This window comes from Phyllostomus hastatus, unplaced genomic scaffold (genome assembly GCF_019186645.2).
Source record: "Phyllostomus hastatus isolate PE091 unplaced genomic scaffold, TTU_PhHast_1.1 phas_scaffold_12, whole genome shotgun sequence".
NCBI classification, from domain to species: Eukaryota; Metazoa; Chordata; class Mammalia; order Chiroptera; family Phyllostomidae; genus Phyllostomus; species Phyllostomus hastatus.
In genome coordinates, this window is record NW_025334007.1 from 11447185 (window position 1) to 11458381 (window position 11197).

Here is an 11197-nt window from a genome sequence, read left to right on the forward strand (position 1 = left end):
GGGTAGGTAGGGTTCAAATCACATAAGACCATGTAGAGCATAGGAAAGAGTATTTTGAGAAAGCACTAAAGGGTTGAGCAGGAGGGTAACATGATCTGGTTTGCATTTTTAAAAGATCACTATGGCTGTAGGGTGGAGAAAGGTTTGTAGCTATGTAAGAATGGCAGCAAGGACACCTCTCAGGAGGCAAATGGGAGAGTTCAGGTGAGAGATCATGGTGACTATATTCTATTGGTAACCAGGGGGATAGAGAGAAGTAGATAGATTCAAGATCTATTGTGAAGATAGAGCCAGAAAGACTTCCTGATGTATTGCACATAGAATGGGAGGAGAATAGGGGAATTAAATATGACTCCTAGGCCTTTGACTTATGAATGGCAGTGACATTTAATGAAATTGAGAAGGCCTGCAGAGGGAGAGAGGCTGAGAGGAGAGAAAAACAAGTATTCTAATTTGACCATGTTAAGTTTGAGATATCTGTTGAACATCCAAGTGGAGATATCAAGTAGACAGTTACATATACAAATCTGAAGCTCAATGGAGACATTAGGGCTGAGGATGTAGATCTGTGGATCATTAGCACATATATGTATTTAAATCCATGGACCTGGATTAGATCAAAAGGGAGAAAGTGTTGACAGAGTAGAACAGAGACCGAGGACCAGGCACTGGAGCACTTGAAAGATAGATAACATTTTGATAGACAGAGATTAGAAGGGCATTTAACAGGAAGGAACAAAGTAAACAAAAGCTCAGAGACAGGAAAGTGTTTAGCAGAAGTGGGGAGGCATGGATAACACATTTAGTGAAAGTCTATAATAGATATCAAGTCCTAGATTTGTTCCACAGACTTCACTGAAGAATTATGGAAGGTTTTTAATTTGTGAAGCAATTCTGCTCCTGATAATGTCCACGTGGCTCCTTTGTGATCATCTTTTTCTCTATAACAACTATATATGTTGGACAAAATTTTTCTGAGTCTTTTATTGTTTGTGCTATTACAGTTGTCCCATTTTTCCCACTTCACCTCCTTCCACCCAGTGGACAAGATTTTTTTTAAATCCTACCTGAACACACTGGACAGAAAATCAAAGCAGGCAGATGGTGGAAGGGGTCAACACTTGAAGGACAGCATCAGCTCTTTGTGAGTTTCTCATATTTATTTTACAACTTTTTGCCTGGAGGCAAGTCCCAGTCTTCACCAAGCAGGGCAGCTAAACTCTCAGTCTTATTAACTTGAAGTTAAGAATTTAGAGTAAGGTGGTGGGGGATGAAAATCTCTGAATGGAAAGAGACAGAAAGGGAGTACTTTAAGTTCTGTATTTAAACTTTGCTTAAATAGCTGGCTGATCCTGGAAGTACACATGTGCAGGGCAGAATCCAAGAAGCCTATGCAAGGTTTAAAGAAATCTGAACTAAGATTTCAGCTGCTGCCCACCATGGGGGAGACAGTTTGGAATTTGACCTCAGCCAAGTTAACTGCCTGCAAAAACAAACAAAAAGTTCCTTTGGAGGAACAGAACAGAATCCAGAATCTCTAAAACATGTCATTTACAATATCCAGGATAAAATCCAAGATTATTAGTCATATGAAGAAATAAGAAAACATGACCCATACTTAAGAGGGAAAAAAAAAACAATCAGTAGGGAGAACCAATGGGGATGACCCAGATGTTGAAATAAACAGTCATAAGAAAATATGCTTGTAATGAATAAAGCTAAGGAGTGAACTCATCACTCTGTATCTTAGAAGAAAGAATTTTAAGCCATGGTGTAAGATTAATTTAAGGATGCAGAGGCCAGAGATGAGGGAAACAGTATGGAAGCTTTCATAAGTGAGTAGTTCTACAGATATAAAAAGAGGGAAAATGGCAAAAAGTTTCTTGGAAAATATCATCTGACTGACTATGGGAAGAAATGAAAGGATGAAATTGACAACAAACTGACAGTAACCAGAGGGGAAGAGAGAGGGAAATAATATGATAAATAAGGGAAAGGGACATAAATGAACATGAATGAGGGACCCATGGATAGAGCGGGTGGGGGGGGGGGTTGAGGGTGGGAGGTGGGCTTGGGTAGGGCAGAGGAAAGTGGTGGTGGGAAAATGGAGAAAACTGTATTCAAACATCAATAAAGAAAGGGGGAAAAAAAGAAGTGAAAGGAATCAGAAAGTTCCAAGTATGGCTGACTGAAATAATGGTAGTACCACCAATTGTAATAGAAATATCAATACAGGGTATAAGGCTTGGATATTTGATTATAATTTCATCTTTCACAATATTGTGTTTGAAGTGTTAACATGATATCCCAATAGAGTATCCAACATGGAATTCCATATTCAAGATAGAGCTATGCAAAAATCAGAGTCAGTGCTAGGGAGAGTAATTTCGAGTCATTCAATGTAGATGTGATCATTAAAATCACTATGAAATTGGATTCAATTCCCAGGGAAACACACATATAGTTAAAAGAGAAATAATATGTATTAGTTATCTATTGCTATATAGCAAATCAAAAGTGCTTATGACAACAACCATTTTGTAGCTCATAATTGTGCAGATTAGCAATTTGGGCTAAGCACTTTCCCTCCTTTTTCAGGGATTGAGGAAGACACCACACAGACCTTCCCCCCACCCCCACTCAGTCCCCTCAGTCTCTTTCTCCCATTATCTTCCACCTGGGCCAGGCAGAGAAGGGCAACTCCTAACAGCCATTGGTACAACAGCTTCTTGGTGCCTCATTCTCCTGTCTGTAAAATGTGTATCCATAGCCATTGGTGGGACACTTTGGAATGTCAAGGGGCAGACGTGCAGAGCACAAGTCACACCAGAAACTGCTTTTTATGTATTTTTGTATAAGGACTGCTTTGGAAACAGGTGTATTTTCCTCCAGTCAGTTTTAATGAATGGCAGGACTGCATCACATGCTATACAGTTCAAGGGTGAGAATTTTCTAATATACCTTTCTGATACTAAAACAAACAAACAAAAACATTTATACTGGCCTCTTGTAGGCTCACTTGTGTATCTGCATTAGCCTCCAGATCAGCTTTGCTAGCAATTGTCAGAATTATGTTGAAATGGATTTTGATAAAACTCATCATTCAATATTATGAGTATGACTCCATAGTTGCTACCTATCCATTATGTAGAATGCACATCTTTCAGGCCTCATCTGAGATGGCTCATCTCTGCTCCATATGCTCTATCATCCTCCAATAATCTAACCTGGGCTTATTTGCATGGGTCCCAAGAGAGCAAGCAGAAATGTGTGTGAACTCTTAGAAGTCAGACTTGGAACCAGTAGTATATTGCTTCTGTCTCATTCCATTGGCCAAAGCTAATCATCAGGTTGGCCCAGATTCAAGTAGTAAGGAAATAGACTCTACACTTTGATGGGAAAAACTGCAAAGTCACATCACAAAGGCATGTAGATACAGAAAGAAGAATAATTTATGGCTATTTTGCAATCTACCATGTAGTAAAAGAACTTTGTATTTGCACACCCATGTTTCAAAGAGGCATTATTTGCAATAGCCAAGAGGTGGAAGCAACACTAAGCGTCCATTGGCACGTGAATGGGTCAACAAATTGTGGTATATACATGCAGTGGGACATTATTCAGTCTCACAACAGAAGGAAATCTATATAAGCTACACATGTATTGACCTTGAAAACAGTATAAGTGAAATAAGTCAGTCACAAAAGTCAAATATGTTTCCACTTGTATAAGGTATCTGAAATAGTGAAATTTATAGAAACAGAAAGTAGAATGATGGTGGTCAGAGAGAAGATGGGAACTGTGAGTTGTTGTTTAATGAGTACTGTATAGAGTTTCAGTTTTGCAAGGTGAAAAAGTTTTGGAGATCAGTTGCACAATAGTGTGAATATACTTAACACTACTGACCTATACACTTTAAAATGCATTATGTTATATATTTGTATCACAATTAAAAATAAAATATTTTTAGCCCTGGCTGGCGTAGCCCAGTGGATTGAGTGCAGGCTGGGAACCAAAGTGTCCCAGGTTCAATTCCCAGTCAGGGTACATTCCTGGGTTGCAGGCCATAACCCCCAGCAACCGCACATTGATGTTTCTCTCTCTCTCTCTCTCTCTCTCTCTCTCTCTCTCTCTCTCTCCCTTCACTCCCTAAAAATAAATAAATAAAATCTTTAAAAAAAGATGCTAGATTATTTAAAAATATAAAATAAAATAAAATATTGTTTTAAAGATAAAACTTTGATGCCCTGGCTGGCGTAGCCCAGTGGATTGAGCGAGGGCTGTGAACCAAAGTGTCGCAGGTTCGATTCCCAGTTAGGGTACATGCCTGGGTTGCAGGCCATGACCCCCAGCAACCACACATTGATGTTTCTCTCTCTCTCTCTATCTCCCTCCCTTCCCGCTCTAAAAATAAGTAAATAAGATCTTAATTAAAAAAGATAAAACTTTGGACTATCTTTCTTAAAAGATAGACCTTCCCCCACTTTTTGGGGAGAGGAGGAAAAAGAGAACCAAAGGAAACAAGTTTTGCCCAGTTCAGAACTAATGGAAACCAGTCTAGCAAGTGGAGTTTTAAAATGGCTCACTTCTGTCTTTAAGGACCACTGTCAGATAAAGGGTTCTAGAATGTAGCCTTTCCTCGGTGGAGGAAAGAGGACAACATCTGCTCTTGCGTCCTCTTCTCTCCAGGATTCGAGTTCACATGACTCTTCAATTATCCAGGTTTATATCAGTGGAAATTCCAATCCCAGATCCACCTTCTTTTCTCATTAATGGCAGCCCCATCTCCTGATGCTGGACTTCAATTCTGGTCTCTTGGTTTTTCATCAAATTGATTATTCCCTATTAATGGGGGATAACAGTCTGCCTCCAGTCCTTCTCAGAACCACAGCCCCATCTTGCTCCCAGAGAGTAGACATTTCTGAGAGAGTGATACGTACCTAGAGTGGTTTGAAAGTTCTGGTGCACTCAGGGACTTGTTTGCTGTGGGCTGTCCTTTTGCTGCCAGAAAAGAGACCCTTTTGCCAACCCAAATGTCTACATTTGCCTAGTTTTGCCTTGCTCTCTGCTTGCTCACTCATTACATTCAGTATGTCTTGTGGCCAGCCCTGGATCCCTCCTTTGTACCTGAAGCTGTGACAGATGTTAAACATCAGGGAAATAGACATCCCAAGATCCAAATTGGATACCAGCATGCAGTGAAATTTAAAAATCACCAAATTTCCATTCATAATCAAATTGTCATAATTGTCTCAAAAATATACTTACAATTGGCTTGCTCAAATTGGGATCCAAACAAGGTCCATGTATTACATCTACTTGTGTCTTTTAGTATAAAGCATTACCTCTTCCCCCTTTTTATTCATTGCATTGACTTGTTGCAGAAACTGGATCAACTAAACCTAAAGAATATATCATATTCAATATATATGTCTATTTGCTTGCTCCTGATGTTATTTAATTTCTTTCTCTTGCCCCTTTTTTGCCTAAAACAGAAGTTAGCTCTAGAGCAGCACTGCTCAGTAGAACCCTCTGCCACGATGGAATGTTCTATAACATGCAGTGATACTGTAGCCACTAGCCACAGTGAAAATTGACACTTGAAATGTGGTTACTGGGACTGAGGAACTGAATTTTTTAGTTTAGTTTTATTTTACTTAATTTAAAATTTAATAGTCATACGTGACAAGTGCTACCATATCGGTCAGTGCAACTCTAAATGGCTTGATTGAATTCCACTTTAGGTTTTGTTCTATCATAATACAGGCCAGAGATGGTGAGGGCCTGAACCTTGGGATGGAGGGTGGGGGGGGGTGATGGAGTAGGAGAGTTTGACAGAATATAGATTAGAAAACGGAATCAACTGTCAAATAATGTAGAGGGTGGGACAAGAAGGAGTATGGTAAGATGACAGGCTGAACCCTAGATTTCTAATTTGGTGAACTAGATGGGTAATAATGCCCCAAACCACCTTGGGAAGTACAGTAAAAGAAGTCACTTCCTAAATAAAAAACTAAATTGGCCCAAACACGGACCTCCCAGACAGAAGGAAAGATTTGGGAAGCCATAGCATAATTTTTTCACTTTAGTCTAATAAATAATGGCGAGTGCACACTGTTCTATACTATGGAGAAATTGCTCATGTAGAATTGTCTGGATTCCACAGATCTATAAATAAAAATCAGGGATTATTTTGCTAACATTGTGTTTGATCTGAAAAAATTAAATTCTAGGCTCTGTTCATATCCATTTCAAACATATTCCAAATATCTTTCTATCATTATTTCCCCCTATTGCTTACAGGGATGTATCTATTATTTTAGGAAATCCATAACAGTTGATACAGTGGTTTCAGAAGTGAAAAATGCTATGCAAGTATATGAGCAAAAATCTTCTCAATGGTTGTATTAGTTTGCTAGAGCTGCCATAGTAAAGTACTACAAACTGGGTGCTTTGAAACAACAGAAATTTATTGCTCATAGTTCTAGGGGCTAGAAGTCAAAGATCAAGGTGGCAGCAAGGCCATGCTCCTTCCAAAACCTGTAAGGGAATCCTTCCTTGTCTCTTCCTAGCTTCTGGTGGTTTGCCAGCAATCCTTGGCATTCCTTGGCTCGTAGATCCATCATTCCAATCCTCTGTCTTTACATGGCAGTCTCCCAGTGTTTCTGTCTTCACATAGCCATCTTCTTATAAGGTCACCAGTCATATTGGATTAGGGGACCACTCTGTTCAAGTATGACCTCATCTTAACTAATTATATCTACAATGACCCTGTTTCCAAATAAGGTCACATTCTTAGGTACTGGGTGTTAGGACTTCAACAGTTTACTGTGCAGGGACATAATTCAACCATGACAGTGATCTGAAGACTCATTGTGAACTACAGAAAAGAAAGTTTTCATTTGAAAATTATCTTTATACTGCTCTTTGGAGAAACTGAAACTTTCTTTTTTTCAAAATGACATTCACAGAATCTTGCTGTCTCCCCAAGGTGAAATGAAATAAAGAGTAAGAAAGTGATATGACATGAAGATAAATTTAATATAGATACTTGGATAAATACTTATCAAATTATAGTTTATGATAGGCATTTTCCCCAAGAATTTTCATGAAATGTTTTGAAAGAATTAATTATAGTGAAAAAGATCCATTCTTTATCAGAATAAAACACTAACTTTTGGTAACAAAACCTATTGTTAGAGTGAAACAAGATAATGCATGTAAACCATTTAAGTTTGCAAGTTCTCAGTAGGTGTTAAATGCCAAAGAACATAAATGCATATATACATAGCCCCATAGCCCATGGACACAGACAACAAAGAGTTAAAGGGGGGCTGCTGGGTGGAGGGGGGCTAAGGGGGTGAAATGGAGAACATCTGTAACAATGTCAACAATAAAAATTCTATTAATATATATTTAGTATTCTTAGGAGTGCATCAATGATTAAAGAAGTGAATACACATGAAACACTTAAAATACTGCCTGACACATAGTATATACTCAATAAATATCTAGCTGTTACTGTCAACATAACCATCATAGAAGAGGGTAAAGTGTCCAAAACTGCCAATGCTATTTCCAGTTGGTTTATTCTTGCTTACGCATGATCTCAACATTAAATCTAGATTCATTAGGTGGGATTTCTTAAAATTCAATTTAATCTATAGAATCCACCCCTTATGTTATTTAAATTTGATTTGATTTCTCTTTAATAGAGGAATTTCTTAATGTTTATTCCCCCCAAGTTGTTTATTTTACTAGTTACCAGGAACATGACTTGAAAATAAGCTACTGAAATCATAATTGAAGTGTTGTTTGTTTGGAAATGTACCTCATTAGCAAATTTAGCATTACTAATCCACAGCCAGTTTTTCCAGCAACAGACCTCATTTGATGCTGCCTCACTCACAGGATTTTTGTGACCGAAGCTGCCAATTTCCCAAGCATAGAGATTTGGGGTTGAGTTGGTGATCAAGAAATAAGACTTCCATTTCACTCCATAGTTTCCCCAAAGTCACTTCTCCAATTGAGGTCTGATTATGAGCTAGTCTTAAATGCAAGTCACTAAAAAAGTCAGGATTTTTTTTGAAGTATGTTCTGTAGCTGCAGACTCGAATCTACATTCAAAAGCACAAATATAAACTTTTTTTAAAAAAAAAGAACATAACCACAATAACAGCCATGTTCTTAAACAACAGTTTCATAAAGTTCTGGGGTTTTATTCATAGTGATGAGTAGAACTGGTGGTCCTCGGGTTTTTGCTTCAAAATGGCTTGTGGACTGAAAAAAATTGAGAACCACTGCTGTAACCAACCAAACTAAATTGATAGTTATAAAATGGGAATGTTTATCCTCTGAAGGAATACTTTATACTGTGATTTTTGGTTAATGTTAAGGCTGCCGTTTTAATATCAGTTTGAAAATAAGTTTTTAATGTGTTATTGCTCTCTTATGAATAAGTGTTTATAAACAAGAACATTTAGTGGATCTTTACTGTTCTAGTAAAATGAAAACTAAAACACACAGACACGCACAAAAAAAACCCCAGTAGCTTATTAAAGCTCCAAAATGGCTTCTAAGTTCCTTGTCAAGTCTCAAAGCCCCATAATTCTTTTCCTTCAAACAACTCTGAAATAAAATGACACCTCTAAGGATTAAACATTTTGGAAACCAATAAAAGAAAACATTAAAGCATGTCTGACACAGACCTCTCCTCCCTACTTCCCTGTTCCTCCCATACTCCCAACATAACTATGAGTCAGATAATGTTAACTTTGAATCATACATTTGTTAGTTTCTTTTGAGCATAACATAAACAAAGTTTTGATCATAGCCTATGAGGCAATTGACCTGTAATCATTTGCATTTCAACATATGTGGCTTGAAAAACAGAACAGTAAGTTACCCTACATACTCTTTTGTTGAATTCCACAGGAAGTTACTCACTATGGTTTGTGTGTATGTGTGTGTGTGATACAAGAGTGCCCTAAAGAAATAGATTATACCATAAGAAAATGCTCACATAGCAAATGGAAAGAAATAACTTTCAAGAGTGAAGTATTTGAATTACAATATGCATGCAGGAATATTCCCTTTCTGAAACTGATAACAATAGCACCATTTATTTTTTTAAGATTTTATTTATTTAATTTTGGGCAGAGGGAAAAGGAAGAAGAAAGAGGAGATAAATATCAGTGTGTGGTTGCCTCACCCACCCCACACTGGGGACCTGGCCTGCAACCCCGGGCATGTGTCCCTAGACTGGCAATGGAACCTGTAACCTTTTGGTTCACAGGCTGGTACTCAATCCACTAAGCCATACCAGCCAGGGAAACAATAGCTCCATTTATTGAGTGCTTTCTAGGTTACAGGCACTGTGTTTAATGCTTTACAGACATTATCTACATTTAACCCTCCTAACAATTCTATAAGGTGGTTATTATTATCGTTATTTTCAGATAAGGGAAACAAATCTTATTCTGCAAATATTTGTTGAGCAACTACTCTGTGCCAGACCCTGTTCTAGGCCTTCAAGTTGAAGTTTGGAGATGTAAAGGGACCTGGAGTTTGGACATAGGCCTGTCTCTGCTTTTATCATGACCCCATACTGCCTAACTGGGAAGAATGTTAAAGTAAACATTTCAAGTATTCATATCATAGAATGTCTCCCCCTTAGTTCCTTACAGATTTTGTTAGCATCTTTCATCATGTGCAACTCTAGAATCATGGAAATTTATGGAGGGGTACCTAGAGAAGATCATTAAATTTGTATTCTCTCAAATAGATATAGATATTCCTGTTGTCTCCTGAGATGTGTGCCAATGAGGAAAATATTCTTAATTTTTACTTGGGAAATTTCGAAGAAAACCCTAGGTTCACACACATGAAAGACATGTCACCATGTATTTTGTTTCACTGTTGTCTTACATGAGATAAAGTTTGAGTCTAAGCTGTATCTTTCTTTCTCTCTGGAAAGAGTTAACTACAAGATTTCTGGAGTGAAGGTTTCTCCCAAAACACTGCACTTTGAGATGCACTTCAATCTATTAATGTCAAAATGGAAGTTTCTAGTGATTACTTTTTCTTTTTGTGTGAAAAATAAACATGTACTCATAGACATGGACAATGTGGTGTTGATTTCTGGGGAGAGGAGGGTATACGAGGGCTAAATGGTAATGGAAAAAATATAATAAAGATTAAATAAAACAATAAATATGCTTCAAATAATGTAAAGGGAAAAAGCTTTTTCAGAGAGGTGATGATTACACTTTATGAGTTTTCTATAGTAGTGACAAACTCATATGTATAAGAGCTGTGAATTTTGGATGTATGTGATGTAGAGATTGTGCCATGAGCCATAGTTAGTCATCTTGGAATGTTTCCAGACTGATGTAACTCCATTTTTTGGAACAAATGTTATTTTGTTAAGTAAATGCCCATTTAAGCTTGTATACGAAGATTATAATTATAGCAGGAAATTGTTGGAGATAGAGGAGGTTAAATGCGGTTGTCCTGTCATACATCAAGAATGATTTCATGGAAATCTAGTCCATATTTTTTACTGAGGTTTGCTCTTTACCTTTGCTGTAGTTTCAAACAATAACTTTCCAATATTTTGGTTCTGAGAAGTTTATCTGTATGTGTATGTGTGTGGGCTGGTGATGGTGACATAGAATCAGTAGGTAACTGAATCAGCCCTTTCCGCCGGTCTTGCACAGAGAAGTCCAAAAGACAGTGTAATGTGAGGATATCACATTATATGACTTGCAGGAATACATAAAAGGCTTAGTGTTAAAGGGAAGTTCTAAGGCAGCACTGTCCTATAGAACTATAATGCCAGTCTTGACAAATAAGCCACATAGGTAAAGATGCATCTTATAGTAGTCACATAAAAAGTAAAAAGAAACAAGTGAAATTAATTTTCACAAAATATGTATGTAACTAAATGTATTCAAAGTATCGCTTTACTATATAGTCAATATAAAGGTTATTAATGAGATACGTTACATCCTTTTCTGTACTAAGTCTTTGAAATCTGGCGTGAACACTACACTTGCAGTACATCCAAATTGCAACCAGCTAACCTTATTTTAAGTGCTCAAGAGCCATATTGGCCTGCACAGGGTGATCCCTAGAGGCAGGTATTCTTTGAATAACTACATTTATAGTTTTTCTTTCTTAAACAGAAAAAAAAAAG